The sequence below is a fragment of the Leptodactylus fuscus genome, chromosome 5 (assembly GCF_031893055.1).
Source record: "Leptodactylus fuscus isolate aLepFus1 chromosome 5, aLepFus1.hap2, whole genome shotgun sequence".
Classification (NCBI taxonomy): domain Eukaryota; kingdom Metazoa; phylum Chordata; class Amphibia; order Anura; family Leptodactylidae; genus Leptodactylus; species Leptodactylus fuscus.
In genome coordinates, this window is record NC_134269.1 from 80,902,980 (window position 1) to 80,919,484 (window position 16,505).

Sequence of the window (16,505 nt, forward strand, 5' to 3'; positions counted from 1 at the left end):
CTCACATTAATAGGAATAAACCCCATCATGTCCCTCATATTAACCCCTGTGTGCCTCACATTAATAGGAATAAACCCCATCATGTCCCTCATATTAACCCCTGTGTGCCTCACATTAATAGGAATAAACCCCATCATGTCCCTCATATTAACCCCTGTGTGCCTCACATTAATAGGAATAAACCCCATCATGTCCCTCATATTAACCCCTGTGTGCCTCACATTAATAGGAATAAACCCCATCATGTCCCTCATATTAACCCCTGTGTGCCTCATATTAATAGGAATAACCCCCATCATGTCCCTCATATTAACCCCTGTGGGCCCCATATAAGGGTTACTAATATGTGAGACATATGGAGGTACTAATAAAAAAACTCAATAATGAAGATACTTAATTATTACCTCCAAGTCTCTCACATATCAGTAACTCTTACACAAGGGTTAATGTGAGGGACATGATGGGGTTAATTGCTATTAATAAGAGGCACATGGAGTTACTGAACTGTCATGCACAGGGACAGACTTTATGTGGCTGCTCAAGAGTATCCTGTGCCCAAAACTTACATGTACTGGCGGAAAATAACAAATCATACAATGTCGTATATTGAAGTATATTCACTTGTAATACCTCTGTCCCAAAGTCACTATGTACAGATTATACCAACACCGTATAGCAGCTGAAATACAAATTACATTCAACACAAAAGTCTCATGTGCTCTCAGAATTACAGCAACAACAAGATACAAAGTTACATTTCATATCCCATACCTTATACACAGTACGAAAACCTTACCCACACCTGTATATACCCACCTCTACAATCACCGCAGACAAAGTCGCGGGTACCAGCTAGTATATGTTATTTGTAAAGATGGGGGACTGACAAGCCTCCTCACTTTTTACGGCGATACATAATGTTCTGTAGATACATGGTTGTTTATAGGACAATATAAAATGAAAAATTTCTTTCTGAAGGGGGTTAGGGAGGCAAAGCTCACTAGGGTTGGGAGAGTGTGAAAGTAGTAGAAGATACATGATAGGGTAACATCTTAACGGAGTTGAATTTACCTATCCAAGAAAGAATAGGACAATGCCATGAAAAGAGATATTTTAGGTGTTTTGGAATTAACACTACATAGTTCCATTTGAAGTGAATATCTAAAGAATTACACAGGTTGATGCCTAGGTACAGCAGGTATTTGTCTCTGGTCCGAAAGCCAAAATTTAGGGCAATCAACTTTGCAGTGGCCGGAGGAACATTACAGTGGAGAATTTATGATTTGGATGTGTTGAGCTTAGGCCGGGCAGATGCATGAAGCAGGAGAGAATGTTAAACAGATTTGGGATAATGGGTTTGTGATAGTTCAAAATATGTAATCTGCAAAAAGGCAAGAGTTATAATCTTGATCTCGAATCTGCACGCCCCTAATATTGGGATGAGAGCACATGGCAATCACCAATGGTTCCATAGCAACTGCAAATAGCGCTGGAGACAGGGACATCCATGACGGTACACTACAGATATGGATAGAGGTTGGGCAACACTACGCAATGGAGTCACAATAGAGGGTACGGAGGGCCCTCTGAAAGTGACCAGTAATGCCCATGAATTTTAAGACATGAGCTAGGTAGGTCTGTGAGAGACTGTCAAAGCCCTTCTCAATGTCAGAAGTCAACCACGAGATGGGCTTGCGTATGCAGTTAGCCCAGTTTTCTAACATTATCAGAGGCCTGTCTACCAGAGATAAACCCAGCTTTGATTTTGCGCTAAGCAGATCTAGAGGAAATTTTCCGCCCTGCAAAATGTAATTGAATAGCTGTTGAAGATGTGGGGAAAGAACATCTTTACATTTCTTATAGTATAGTGAGGAGATGCTATCAGGCTCTGGGGCCTTTCCACTCTTGAGGACAGAGAGGGCAGAGTCTAATTAGAGGACTGCAAAAGAAGTGGTGTTTATGCAACCCTCAATCTCAAGGGGCATTCCCATTCTTTGCTTTGATGAGATTCTTTAGTTTGGCAAGTATGAAAAAGTAGTAATAATCACTATATGCTAATTTTAGCTATGAGCTTTACATACCCTGGCAGCTAGAACACCAGAGCAAACTACAGTACTAGGCACTACTCATACTGTCATCTAATCAGCAGAGCAAACTCACTGCAGTCACAAAGAAGGGTGTACAGTGGGTGTCGGGGTCACATATATAGACCCTGATGCTTAAGACGGCACAATAGACCTTATATAAAATTACCACCAGTACTATACATGAAATGTTTGAGAAGCCCTGGTACAGATTTTACATTGTGGATCTGATTGCTGGCACAGCTCTTTGTCTTCTTCAGTCCTTTTACGGGCACCTCAACGACATCAATCAGGCCTATAATGTGGCGTTGTGATGCATAGACACAAACTTTACAACATTGCGTAAGTCACGTGGCATATTCACAGCTCTCAGTAGTCCTGGATATCATTAAGGCGGCTGGAACAGGCCTGAAGAGGATTAGGACCTGTGCCAGCACCCAGGGGAGGTGAGTAACACTGTTTTTTTTTAATGTTTGCTCACCTCCCATGGGCCTCCATTAATTTATTTGGGGTCTGAAGAGACAACTGAGTATAATAAAGGAAGTTATGATTCTGACATGTCCAGTCTGAATGAAACCACCAGGCAAACCTCAAAAGACGAATCCAGTGAAGTTTGCCCAACACACACTCACCTACTGTATCCTGTTCCCCACAACAGTAATCAACTGTATAGGCGGATGCAAATACAGATTAGGTCTGATTATAATGGGGAAAAATAAGCAATTACTTGCCATTAGACACTCGGCTACCACCCATTTCGCACTTATTATAATCCGCCCTGGGAATGTAGCTTTATAAAAGGGGCATAGCCTAATATAACTATCATTGATCGTATTAGAAATAAAATGACCAATTAATCGTGATTTTGATTTAGGTCATAATTGCCACCCAGCCCAATGCTTAGCTTCAACAATGTATCTTAGATATGAGTCACATGATTAACATGATTAACACAATACAAAGTATGTAGTTCATTTTTTTCTAGAAAGACGTGTGTGTGTGTGTATAACAGTATTTAGTTATTTATATCTATCCAAAAATGTATGGGTTATTCTCTTCATTTGGTTCATGTGATCTAATGGGGACTTCCTGAGAAAAATGCCTCAAGGATGGGGGGAGGGCTGGGGAGTCACCATCAAGGACCAGGCCTTCCTTTATAATTGAACCTGAATCACACAGAACCTTCATGGACAAAGGGGGGCACAAACTCCTATCACACAGTTATGATGATGGATAGTTACATTCCCTTCCAGCAGACAGAGATTGTACTCTCTCTAGCCTCCCATGTGATCCTGTGCTAGGCGGTCATGGGACTGATAACTGAGCACAGAGAAAGTGACATTTACAACTTAAAGGGGCTCTATCAGCAAAATCATGCTGATAGAGCCCTGCATATACGTGAATAACCTTTAAAAAGGCTGTTCAGGCACCGCTAAAGTTATATTAAACTACTCCCCCCCCCCCCCCCGTTTTAAAATAAAACCCTAAAAAAAAGAATGTTATCTACTTACGCATCGTGCACGATGGGCGGGCATTCAAGGTGTGTCTTCTTCTTCATCCACGCCTCCTCTTCCTGCGATGTCCTCCGGTCCCGTCTTCCTCCGGCGCTCGCGAACTGACACTTGATATAAAAAAAATGGCCTGGGCGCATGCTCAGTAGCATGCGGCTTCTACTATGGCTACTGCGCAGGCGCCCAGGCCATTTTTTTTTATCAGTGTCAGTTCGCGAGCACTGGAGGAGGACAGGACCGGAGGAAGAAGAGGTGTGGATGAAGAAGAAGACGGTGCACCCTGAATGCCCGCCCATCATGCACGATGCGTAAGTAGATCACACTCTTTTTTAGGGTTTTATTTTAAAACGGGGGGGGGGGGGGGGGGTAGTTTAATATAACATTTACGGTGCCTGAATAGCCTTTTTAGGTGTAATCAGGTTTTATTGAGATTTTTGCAATAAGGAATGAAACAAATACAAAACAACTGAACCAAAAAAAAAAAAAAAAAAAAAAAAGGGGGAGGGGGGGAAACAGAACTTATAAACTAATAAAGCGGCCACGCAGGGCCGAGCAACAAGGCAAGAGAATACGTGGGGAATACCCCATCACAATAAGCATGAACCAGAAAAGAAAGGACAGAGAAAGAAAAAAAAACAAAAAAAACAAAAACCTTTAGTCACAATATCGGTAACAAGAGAGACCAGGGGGGAGGGAAGGACAAGACGAGGACACCAGACACAGAAGGAAAATGGGACAGACAAACAGCACTACAGAAACATAAAGGAGGGTTGACCCAGAGAGATGGCAAGACTCGTGGCAAAAGTCTTCAAAAAAGGCTAGGACATCATGCGAAGTGAGCAGAGAAATCTGAGGACTCCTGAAACACCACCCACGGCTGCCAGAGGGCAATAAATTTGGAAGTGACAGGTACATCTTCCACCACCAAGAACTCCATTCTGCGGATGAGGAGGAACTCCTGCAGCCACTCCAGAAGAGAAGGAGGGGTAGAGGTGCGCCAATGGCGGGGGATGACCGTCTTGGCAGCCGTGAGGAAGTGATGTAGAAGATCACCCTTAACTCTAGAGATCTTGCCAGGGATAAGGGAAAGGAGGGCCAGCTGCAAAGAAGGAGTAGGAGAACAGCCAGTAACCTTTTCATACAATGAGAACACAGCAGACCAAAATGGCTTGATCTCCTCACATTCCCACCATATGTGCAGAAGAGAACCCTCCGCGGAACCACAGCGCCAACATCGGTCAGAAACCGAGGGATAAAACTTATGGAGGAGGGTAGGGCAGCGATACCATCGGGACAGCAATTTAAAGTTCTTTTCCTGGGCACTACAAGGTAGAGGCAGCTTATGCGAGAAGAGAAAACAACGGTTCCAATCAGCAGCAGACAGGCTAGACCCCAGATCAGACTCCCATGAACTAATGAAGGGGGGGGGGGGGCCTGGGGCAGCAGCTCTCAGAAGTACATAGTACAGAAGGGAGAGGGCGTGCGGGGGGAAGCTGGACCCATGCAACAAGGTCTCAACCTCCGAGAGGGGAGGGGAGAGGAAGACTGTACAGAGTATTTGCGCCAAAAGGCGGACAATTGATGGTACTCCAACCAGGAGAGCGTGGCATCTGGGTGAGTAGATTGGAGGTGGGCAAAGGAGGGTAGGGAGGCGGAAGATTCGGAAATAGCGCCCAGTCTAGCATGCCAAACTAGGAAACGACGAGCAGCCACGCCCGGTGGGAACATAGGGTTCCTAAACAACGGAGTTAGGGGGCCAGGAACCCTAGCAAGGGCAGCAGATTTACACAAGTTGTCCCACATTGAGAGGAAGTGAGAGGCTAGCGGGGAAGAACGAACTGAAGCGGGGCGAAAGTGCGAAGGAATCCAGGGGAGAGAAGGGAGGAAGGACAAAGTCAGTGCTGCCTCCAGGGAGACCCACTGTTTGTCACGGGACCTAAAGCGCCAATCAAGCAAGCGGAGGAGGACTGCCGCGCGATAGTAGAGAAGGGGATCCGGCAAACCAGCACCCCCGGCAGTTTTGCGCCTAGTAAGGGTCCTAAAACGAAATCTACTGCGGGAGGGGCCCCAAACAAACCGACCAAAGAGAGATTTGAGTGCAGAGAAAAAACGCCCGGGGACGGGTATCGGAAGGGCCTGAAAAAGATAAAGGAAACGGGGGACAACGTCCATTTTCAGAACCTTTATACGGCCGAACCAAGATAACCCAAGAGGGCCATAGGAGCTCAAGTCGGAGGCAGTCTGCTCCAGAAGGGGAAAGTAGTTAAGGTCTACCAGGTCCTTCGGGTTGGGTGCGATCTGAATCCCCAGATATTTAATGGAACGGTGGCGCCAACGGAAAGGGAACTGAGCAGCCAGACCAGCGACATCTGAGGGCGGAAGGGAGATGTTAAGCGCCTCGCTCTTGGAGAGGTTAACTTTAAAGTTAGAAACCTCCCCAAAGCGGCAAAATTCATCAAGGATGGCTGGGAATGAGCGGTCAGGTTGGGCTACATATAGTAGCAGGTCGTCCGCATACAAGGCTGCTTTAACTTGAGAGTCGGCCACCGAGAATCCCGCAAGGAGGGGGGAAAGAGGACAACCCTGACGAGTGCCATTCCGAACTGAGAAAGGCTCCGAGAGGATCCCGTTCGCACGCACCCTGGCAGAGGAGTCCCCGTACAAAGCAAGCACCCTATGGAGGAACACCCGACCGACACCAACCTGTTCCAGAGACGCCCTGAATAGCCTTTTTAAAGGCTATTCACGCATATGTGGGACTCTATCAGCATGATTTTGCTGATAGAGCCCCTTTAAGATGGAGTTTGATCATAAAAAGACAGAATGCTGAACTGAAAGGATATGAGTGCAAAATATACAGAAGTGTAAAGTGCAAGGTGGAAAATAAGTGTTTTTGCTGGACTGCAGCTTTAAGGGGATCCAAAGCTACAGATAACATCATACAAAGTCAGACATGTCATCAGTTCTGACTTTGCCTGGACAATCCCAGGAACCAGACCACAAAGGGAAATTACCATTCACTTTGCCGTAATATTTTCCTTCCTTCTAGTCAGTCATTACAGTAAAGGAGATTTCCAGACACACAATGTTGATGACCTATCTTTAAGATAGGTCATTAATATCAGATTGGCAGGGGGTCCAACTTCAGTTCCCAGCAATCGCAATATGGAGAGCAGGGTCAGAATCAGAAAGTTGTGTTCTCTATATACTGGCGGTGCTGAGTTACTGCGGCTCACCTTCCATTCACTTGCACAGGAGCAGAGCTGCAGTAACTCAGTACAGCCTCCATACAGAGAACATCGCACATCTGAGGATCCCCCAACAATCTGATATTGATGACCTATTCTAAAGTAAGACATTGATATTGTTTGCTTGGAAACCCCCTTTAATGAAATATATTTCCTCCACTTCAATGTTTTGGATCAGTATTTGTAGGACAATAGCAGGAGTGGGTCCAAAACACAGAAGACATTGGAATATTTTCATTATATGTCTTGTCTATGAAATGGAAACATAAGAAACTAAGTTATATTGTATTGGTTAGAGAAGGCCAACAAAGTCGTACTCTGTACACTAGTACCCATCATAACCACTAGGGGGTACACAAAGCTTCTCTTTAATGGATTCATTCATGCTAGTATACTGGTACACGCTGTACTTGAGAAATATATAATATTAGAATTAGAATAGTAGAAGTGCTGAATTTTACTTTCACAGTGACGTGTAGTGTTTGTTTCTGACAGTATATACACATATACATCCAGAGGCATAACTTTAAGCCCCAAAGTAAAATCTGTAATGGGCCCTACTCTTATGATATGATACCATGCCTCGCAACTTTCAAAAGATAGACAGAGGGACAGAATGTGCAGTGCACTATGCAAATTTAGTTCCAACCACTGCTATATTGACTCCACTCATTCTTATCCATTTTTCTATGTGCCCCCACATAGTATAATCCTCTTACAGTCACCCTAACATTGTAATGTTCCCCTTCAATTGCACCACAGTATGAAGATACTAGTGTGGGGGAGATTAAAGTGGGGCACATTAAACCATGGGAATAGTTGGATGGGGACATTAAACTGGGGGCAACTAGAGTGGGATATTAAACTGGAGTAGCTGGAGGGGGACATTAAACCGTGGAGGTAGCTGCAGGAGGACATTAAACTTGGGGAAACTAGAGGCAGACATGTTCCCCTCCAGCTAACTCCACAATTTAATATCCTCCTCCAGTTGCCCCCAGTTTATTGTCCCCGTCCAGCAAACCCCACTGTGTAATGTCACCCTCTATCTGCCCTCCCAATTTAATGTCCCCCCTTCATCTGCCCCCAGTTTAACATAATAAAACACTGATACTCATCTCTTCTCACTTCCCTGCCGCTCTGTGCAGTCTCTTGTCCCAGAATGTTCAGGGAGCTGCGAGCACAATGTGAGTGACGTCATCACATCGCGCCTACAACTCTGGAGCCAGAGCACAAAGGGAACATAGTGGTGAGGCAGGGACTGTCTGCTACTGCTTCATCGCTGTATTCAACTCATCTGTGTCCTCTCCGGTTGCAGCCATGTTGATACTGGGACAGGACCGTGGGACAGGTCCCGGAATCTGAGACTGTACAGCTTTGCTCTTGTATAAATCAAAGATAGAGCACAATGGAATTAATGGTCCTCTAAAAATAATACTAAATAATAAAATAGTAATATTAAAAAATCCTGTTTCAGAATTGTTTCTTACATTTATGAAAATAACTCAGGATACAGACCATTGACAAATTTCTGCCATTAGAATATAGAGCTTTATATTCCTGCTTGCCTTACTGCATACAGTAGCTCTGCATGGTATACAAGAACAATCTAGATGAATGTGATGTCCTGTCTATTCCCATAACACGGCTCTGGTATGTTCCTCTTCCTGGTTATTTTGAACTATGTTTCCTGACACTTTCAATAGAATAACACAGTATCTGTGGGAATTAAAGGCATGGGTTCAGTTTCCCAGTAGTACTGGCGTTCCTTTCAGTGTAGAATATACTGCACACATAGTCTAGTCCTTGTGATAAGACCGTTTTATCAGCTTGCTCATGGTCACTAAGCCAATAAATGTGTCATGCCCTAGAAAATCAAACAGGGTATCCTCTTTCTATGCAGTATTCTAGAGCTCTAGGTGGTGCCTGTTGTTTGCTTTTCTCTGGTCTCCTATAGACATGGGTGTAGCAATAGGGGGTGCAGAGGTAGCAGTTGCTACCAGGCCCTGAGCCTTAAGAGGACTCCTAAGGTCCCTTTGACATATTACATATACCACAATTCTAAATAGTAAAAGTTAGGTGGGGAACCCATTAGAAATTTTGCATTGGGACTCAGGAGCTTCAGGTTATGGCTCTGCTCATAGGAACAGAAAAATCGAATGCTAAAAAAAAAAAAAATCTGTCTAATGAGTGACAGCAACAAATCCCGAAGGACCCCAGTGACTACAGTGGAGTCCATTGGACATCCGTAATAGTGAGAAAGTCCTGCACATTCGCAATTTTAAATGGCCTCTGCAATGGAAGTTCCTAACAACAGATGTCTAGCCTAAGATGGTCTGTTTGTGACAGGAATGAGCACCACCATAGGCAAATATCTATGGTATCACTGGCAATACATAATTCATGACACACGGTAAATCTACTATATCTCTCTATCTACATACTTCTAATGGAGGAGGGAGAGAGACTGATAACCTACACAGACCTAGAGTAATGATGCCATTCCATTGAGATGTCCTTTGTAAAGATAGTTGTACGTCATGCAGTCTGATCATCATTTTGTCAGAGTTTAATCTCCGCTTTGGACAGTTCCTGTTGGTAGTCTATGGGGAAATTTGGAGGAGAAATGAAATATTAGACAATGCTTATTGAAATCAATAGTAGAGATGAGCGAATACCAGTTGATCGAGTAGGTATTCGATCGAATATCAGGCTATTTGACATATTCAATTTCGAACGAATACCACACAGTAAACGCAGTAAAAATTCGTATCCCCTCCCACCTTCCCTGGCGCTTTTTTTGCACCAATAAATATGCAGGGGAGATGGGACAAGAAAGAGGAAAACGGAGGCATTAAAAAAGAATAGGAAAAAGTTATTGGCTAGTGAAATCAGGTGACCTCACATTTATAAGAATAGTGGCAGCCATGTTCGTGTCTTCTGCAGCTGGGATAGATAGGGAGAGACATCGTGCTGAGGGTCAGAGAGAAATTTTAGATTCTGGTAAGCAGGAAATATTCTGAAAACAGCAACACTGCTTGATGAGTCTATAAACACCATCAGCTTATAGGCTCATCCTGCAGAAAGTTCTCAAAACCACTTTTTAGGGCTGAAATTCCATACCACTGGTATATAGTATATACCTGGGCTGAAGCAACAGAATGAGCCTGACACTGTAAACATTGGGGGAAGTCACAATTGAAAGAAAGGGGTGAAAGAATTACTACTGGGGGTGGCAGGGCTGAATTTGCACAGAGGGGCATTAAAAAAAAATCTCTGCTTGTGGGCTAAAGCAATAGAATGGGGCATAAACTTGAAATGCAGGTGCAAAAATCTAACTGGAACTCAAAAGAAAGCATAGACACACAGGTTCTATCATGACGTTACAAGTAGAAGAGTAGCTCAGCAAGTGACAGTTGGGGTTCATTGTGTACACTCTATGACACAAAAAAGGCTAACTGGGGGGCGTACATGCACCCCCTCGCCAAACTCACCCAAACTTCAGCTGGGGGAAGCCTCCCCTCACCCCAAGGGCCTAAAACCCTGCATGTACAAGGCAAAAAAATGACCCCAAGGGCCTGACACTATGCTGGTGTTAGGCTTCAGTCACAGAATGGGGCATAAACTTGAAATGCAGGTACACAAATCTAACTAGAACTGCAAAGAAAGCATAGACACGCAGGTTCTTTCATGAAGTTACAAGCAGAAGAGTGGCTCAGCAAGTGAGAGTTGGGGTTCATTGTGTACACTCTATGCCACCAAAAAGGCTAAAAGGAGGGCGTACTTGCACCCCCTCACCAAACTCACCCAAACCTCAGCTGGGGGAATCCTCCACTCACCCCAAGGGCCACAGGTCTAACTTCTACACCCAATACGTGTAAGGCACAGAGGGATCGGAGAGGACAGGGCTGTGGTTGGTCAGGTACTCATGCAACATGCGCCTATACTTTTCCCTCCTGGTGACACTAGGCCCCTCAGTGAGCGTAGTTTGGCCGGGGGGGGGGGGGGGGGCATTAACGTGTCCCGTACCTTGGAGAGTGTTCTCCTGGTGGTTGTGGACCAGATGGCAGTTGTTTGCCTCTTTGAGGAAATCTCCTGTCTGCCACCAGCAAGGGTTGATGGAAACATTTCCATCATATTCTGTACCAGGTGCTTGTGGCAATCATTTATGCGATTGTTCCTCTCCCCTACCAGAATGAAAGACGAGATGTTAGGATGTCGAGGATTGCAAAAATCCAGTATTGGTTGCTCTCCATGATGTGAACAATGCCTTTGTCTCTGGAAAAGAAGCCCAACATGAAGTCAGCCATGTGTGCTATAGTGTTACTTGGCATGACTTTGCTTCCCCCACCGGAAGGGTCACTCTCCATTTCCTCCACTTTCAACTCCCCTTCACACCATCCCGCTGAATGGGATGCACTGAACTTTCCTGCTAGCCTCGTGTGGGACAGTGACATCAAATACCACTTCATCCTCCTCCTCTTCCTCCGTCATCCAACAGTGAGAAGATGACAGGAGTGTGCTCTGAATGTTTTCTGGCTAGCAGTGGCTACTTTAGACTTACGAAAATGGCTGCACTTTCACCAGTATATCAGGCACAATGGGGTAGGTTTTTAAAAACTTTTGCACCAACAAGCTGAAAACGTGGGCCATGTATGGACCGTCTATGAGTCTGGCAAGCTCCAGAGCCGCTACCAGGTTCCGGCCATTATCACACATGACCATGCCCAGGTGCATCGGCGAGAAAGACATTGCCATTTCATCTAGGATGGCATCCCTCACCTCGGGGGCAGTGTGTTTTCTGTTGGCCAAGCTGAGCTTCAGCACGACCTGCTGACGTCTCCACATGCCAGTGCTGGAGTGTTTACAGCTCGCAGGAGGGGTCGATGTTGCAGCGGAAGAGTAGGCTTTCTGAGACCCCCTGGCATGAATTTTGGGCTGGGAGAGGAGATAGGCCGCCCCAGTTTGCGAGCCAAGCCCAGCCTCCACTACATTCACCCAGTCATTATAGAGAAGCAGCATCCCTGACCGCATGCGCTTGTCCATGCGTCGGTGGTCAAGTGGACCTTAGAGCAAAACGTGGAACTTAGGGCCCGACTTATGTGATGGGACACGTGCTGGCGCAAGGCGGGGACAGCACACCAAGATAAGTAGTGACGGCTAGGGGCAGCATAGCGAGATGCCGCAGCTGCTATCAGGTCATGGAAGGCCTGAGTCTCCACTAACATAAACGCCAACATCTCCAGGGCCAGCAACTTTGAGATGAGGCCATTGAAGGCTTGAGCATGTGGGTTGGTTGCGCTGTACTTCTGCCTGCAATGAAACGCCTGGGATATGTGGAGTTGCTGGGTTGTCCTCCGCGCATACTTTGAAAAATCTACACACCATCGAGGGATGTGGCCTCGATGAGTGACTTTTGGGTGAGTAGCTAGTACAGGGAACATCTTGGGCCTTGCTGGCTCTGGCCTGGCTTCTGTGAAGCAGCTGTCCTGTGCCTCTGGACATGCCTCTGCCTCTAGCCACCTTTTTTGCTGCTGTGCTTGCCTCCAGATCTATGCTGCTTTCCACGCCACACATCACCCCTGTCCAGGTTGGGTCGGTGGCCTCGTCGTCCACCACTTCCTTTTCCAATTGCTCACGCTCCTCTTACTGCAAACCGCACATAACCACAGCCTGCCTCGATGGAAACTGTGTCTCGTCATCATCACTGAGGCCGAGAAATGCTTGTTGTGGGCCCATAACCACAGAATCGGCATGAGATGGTGGATGCTCCAGTGTTTGGGCATCAGGACAGAGAAATTCGTCTGTTAGCTCCTTGGATTCGTGAAGTGGTTGAACAGAGTTGAAGAGTGGAAAAGGATCCAAAAACAGCTCCTGGGAGGGGGCAAGAGTGGGATGACTCTGCTGGGAAGATTGGGCATGTTGGGAGGAAGGAGTGGCAGACTCTTGGGTATGAACACGACTGCAGGTAGTGGCTGACTGGCTTGTGGAAAAGCCGCTGGAAGCATTATCCGCTAGCCCTTGTAACACCTGTTCCTGGTGCTCTGGCCTGGTCTGCGTTGTACCCTGCACCCTGCTTAATGTAGCTATCAAGTCAGGGATTGTGATGAGTGCATGCTAATGTTTATTTAGGTTTAAATTTGTGTTTCTGTCCATATTAATGTAGAGGAAAGAAGGTTTCTAGGTATTTTTCCACTTTCATAGTGGTTCTATTAAGTGTGAAAAGTGTCTAGTTGATAGGCTGTTATGGTGGGGTAATACTGGGACTTGGGCGTGTTAGATGCACCCAGGCATGCTTTCCCCTGCTGTCCCAGTTGCATTCCAAAGGTGTTGGCATCATTTCCTGGGGTGTCATTGTGAACTTGGTGACTCTCCTTAGTCGAATTATGGTTTCCCCTGCAACGAGCATTTTTTCCCCATAGACTATAATAGGATTCGATATTCGGTCGAATAGTCAAATATTGAGGGTCTACTCGAAACGAATATCGAATATTGAATATTTCACTACTCGCTCATCTCTAATCAATAGGTTCTCAATGTAATCAGATTAGGATTCTGAACAAACAAATACCAATATTTTTATTAACTCAGAATTTTCTGTCTTTTTCTGAACTGGCTAGAAACATGAGACATTTAATCAAAGACTCCTAACAGCTAAATTCCATTGTTAGGAATCCCATTGTGCTAAACAGCTAGCTGCTGTTGCCTTCAGGTTACTGTGCCAACATATGAATCTCTGACAGTTTTCTGATCCAATCAGCAGCTGAGGAGGGATATTTAAACTCTTTTTCTGCCCATCCAGATGCCTCCTATTTGTACTTTAATAAGGTTCTGAACTCAGATTGTTTGTCATGGCGGTCCAGATGGAAGTGAGGAGAAATGGGAATGATTACAGTCAGAGACATCACCTCTAAGTATTATTACTTGCACTCTAGTTTATTACTTGCACTCTAGTTACCTAAATGGTCTTCATCTATCTGAGTAGAGCCACTATCTAACCTTACATGGTCACTGTATATTAATAGTATGGGTATTCTTCAGTTGGGAGCCCACTTAAATATGTTCATCCCCCCATGTTGAACTCCTAGCATTCAGGGGCGTAACTACCGTAGAAGCAGCGGAGGCGGCTGCCACAGGGCCCGGGCCATTAGGGGGCCCAGTGACAGCCGCTACTGCTGCGTTTTTTTTTTTTTAATAGGCCGTTACAGGTCCTATTCACTTGCCGATCCTGGCTGGGCCGAGATCGGCAAGTGACACCGTGGGCCCCACAAAGACTATCATTATACTCGGGGGTCTTTGCAGACCCCCGAGTATAATGATCGGCAGACAGGAGAGGTAAGAAACATAACAAACACTGTTACTTACCCCTCCACGATCCTGCCAGGCCTCCATCCTACTTTGTCTGACGTCTCTGACGTCACATGAACCCGGCATGCTTCCCGGGTCATGTGACGTCCGACGCCATTAAAGAAGGACGTGAGCGGCGGTCAACAGCCTAGGAGCCGGGGAACAGGTAAGCAACAGTGTTTTTTTTAATGTTTTTATTTCCCCCCCCCCCCCCGGGTCTCTGATTATTATACTCTGAGGTCTGAAAAGACCCTAGAGTATAATAATTGTTTATGGGTGTCCACAGTGGGACATAATAGTGTGTGCAGGGGACACTATTGGGGATAATACTGTGTGCAGTGGACACTATGGAGGATAATACTGTGTGCAGGGGACACTATTGGGGATAATACTGTGTGCGGGTGACACTATTGGGGATAATACTGTGTGCAGGGGACACTATGGAGGATAATACTGTGTGCAGGGGCCACTATTGGGGATAATACTGTGTGCAGGGGACACTATTGGGGATAATATTGTGTGCAGGGGGACACTATTGGGGATAATATTGTTTGCAGGGGACACTATTGGGGATTATACTGTGTGCAGGGGCCACTATGGGGGATAATACTGTGTGCAGGGGACACTATTGGGGATAATACTGTGTGCAGGGGCCACTATTGGGGATAATACTGTGTGCAGGGGACACTATTGGGGATAATATTGTTTGCAGGGGACACTATGGGGGATAATACTGTGTGCAGGAGCCACTAAGGGACATAATACTGTGTGCAGGGCTTACTAAGGGGCATAATAGAGTGCGGAGGAGGGGGTCGGTCAAGGGCGTCGGTTGGGGGGGACCCCATGTCAAAAGTTCGCCACAGGTCCCCGCCATTCCTAGTTACGCCACTGCTAGCATTGCTTCTGAGGGGGATATATTGAGAAGTAATGACCTACTGTGAGGAAAGTATTTTGTTTTGTTAGAAATCTCCAGCATTAGCCTAAACCTTTTCTTCTCTTTGTATTTGTTCACTTTTCACTTCTCCGTCCTTAGACTTTTATAATACACTAGCCTCTGCCCATGACTTCGTCTGCAGGTTGTTGGAATGGATGATCCGCCTATATTCAGCAAATTGCTGCCGTTGATGGTTTGCCTGCTCCAGCGTTTTGGCAGTTCTTAAGCTGTCCTGCTGCTGAACTTGTTCCTCGCAGCATGCCTGTGATTGTTCTGGCATCTCAGCAGCTCGCTGGGACGTCATATAATGAGCGTGTTGTTGGTGTTGATGATCCGCCTGTTCCAGCGTTTCGACAGCTGTCAAGCTGGCCTGTCGCTGAACGCGTTCCTTGCACTGTGCCAGGATTGTTCCGGCATCTCAGCAGCTTGATGGGAAGCCATATAATGAGCGTGTTGTTGGTATTGATGATCCGCAAGCTCTGGCAGCTCTCTAGTTGGCCTGGAACTGAAGTTGTTCTTTGCACCGTGCCTGTAATTTTTAGATTATCTTTTTCCAGGCATTTTTAAAATTGAAAAACTGCCAAATTGGATTAAAGGTGTATGCTCATGTCAGTTTGTCTTCACTGCCTGGAGCAGATCAGGTAATATGCAAATGCATCTAGACAATCCACAGAAGGTTAGCGTGTGTTTACACAGAGAGATAACAGCCCTGGGACCTGAGATAAGGCTGCTGCAGGAGCAGTGTAATATAGTATGTGAACATAAATTCATAACAGTCGTGAAGCCATGTCATTTACCTGGATAATAAGTAGCCTATGTTTTAATCGAGGTTACAAACTATCTATGTGGCAAATTTCATTCAAATCCGTTCAGCCGTTTTTGTGTGTTTAAGGAACAAACATCCAAACACACATACATCCAAACATCCAATTTAAAATATTAGTAGGATAAGTCATCTGAGTCATGTGACCTGCAGTCCCATCTTGAGATGGACAGAGTAGAGATTTTCAGAGTGAAAGTCAGTTTAATAGAGCAAGGAGGAGCAGGTAAATCACCTGATAAAAGAAGAAAGAGACATTACCTTCTGATAAGATATATTATAAAGTTTCTTATAATTTTAGGTACTATTCATTAATGCAATTCATCACTATTGCCTGCTTAGATAAAGCCACGTTTTAATAAGTATGGTAAATATTATAGAAGCCCTGCATATAATAAGGACTAACCTTTACAGCAGTCTAAATATGGAAGTAATTGTCATAGTATAGAAGCAATGTATTGTACGCTCTGTGCATATAGCACAAGTTTATGGTAATTGAGTGTTTTATGTAGTTACTTTAGGTATTCTGATACAAAGGTCTCTGCAATAACTTCCCTAATCCTT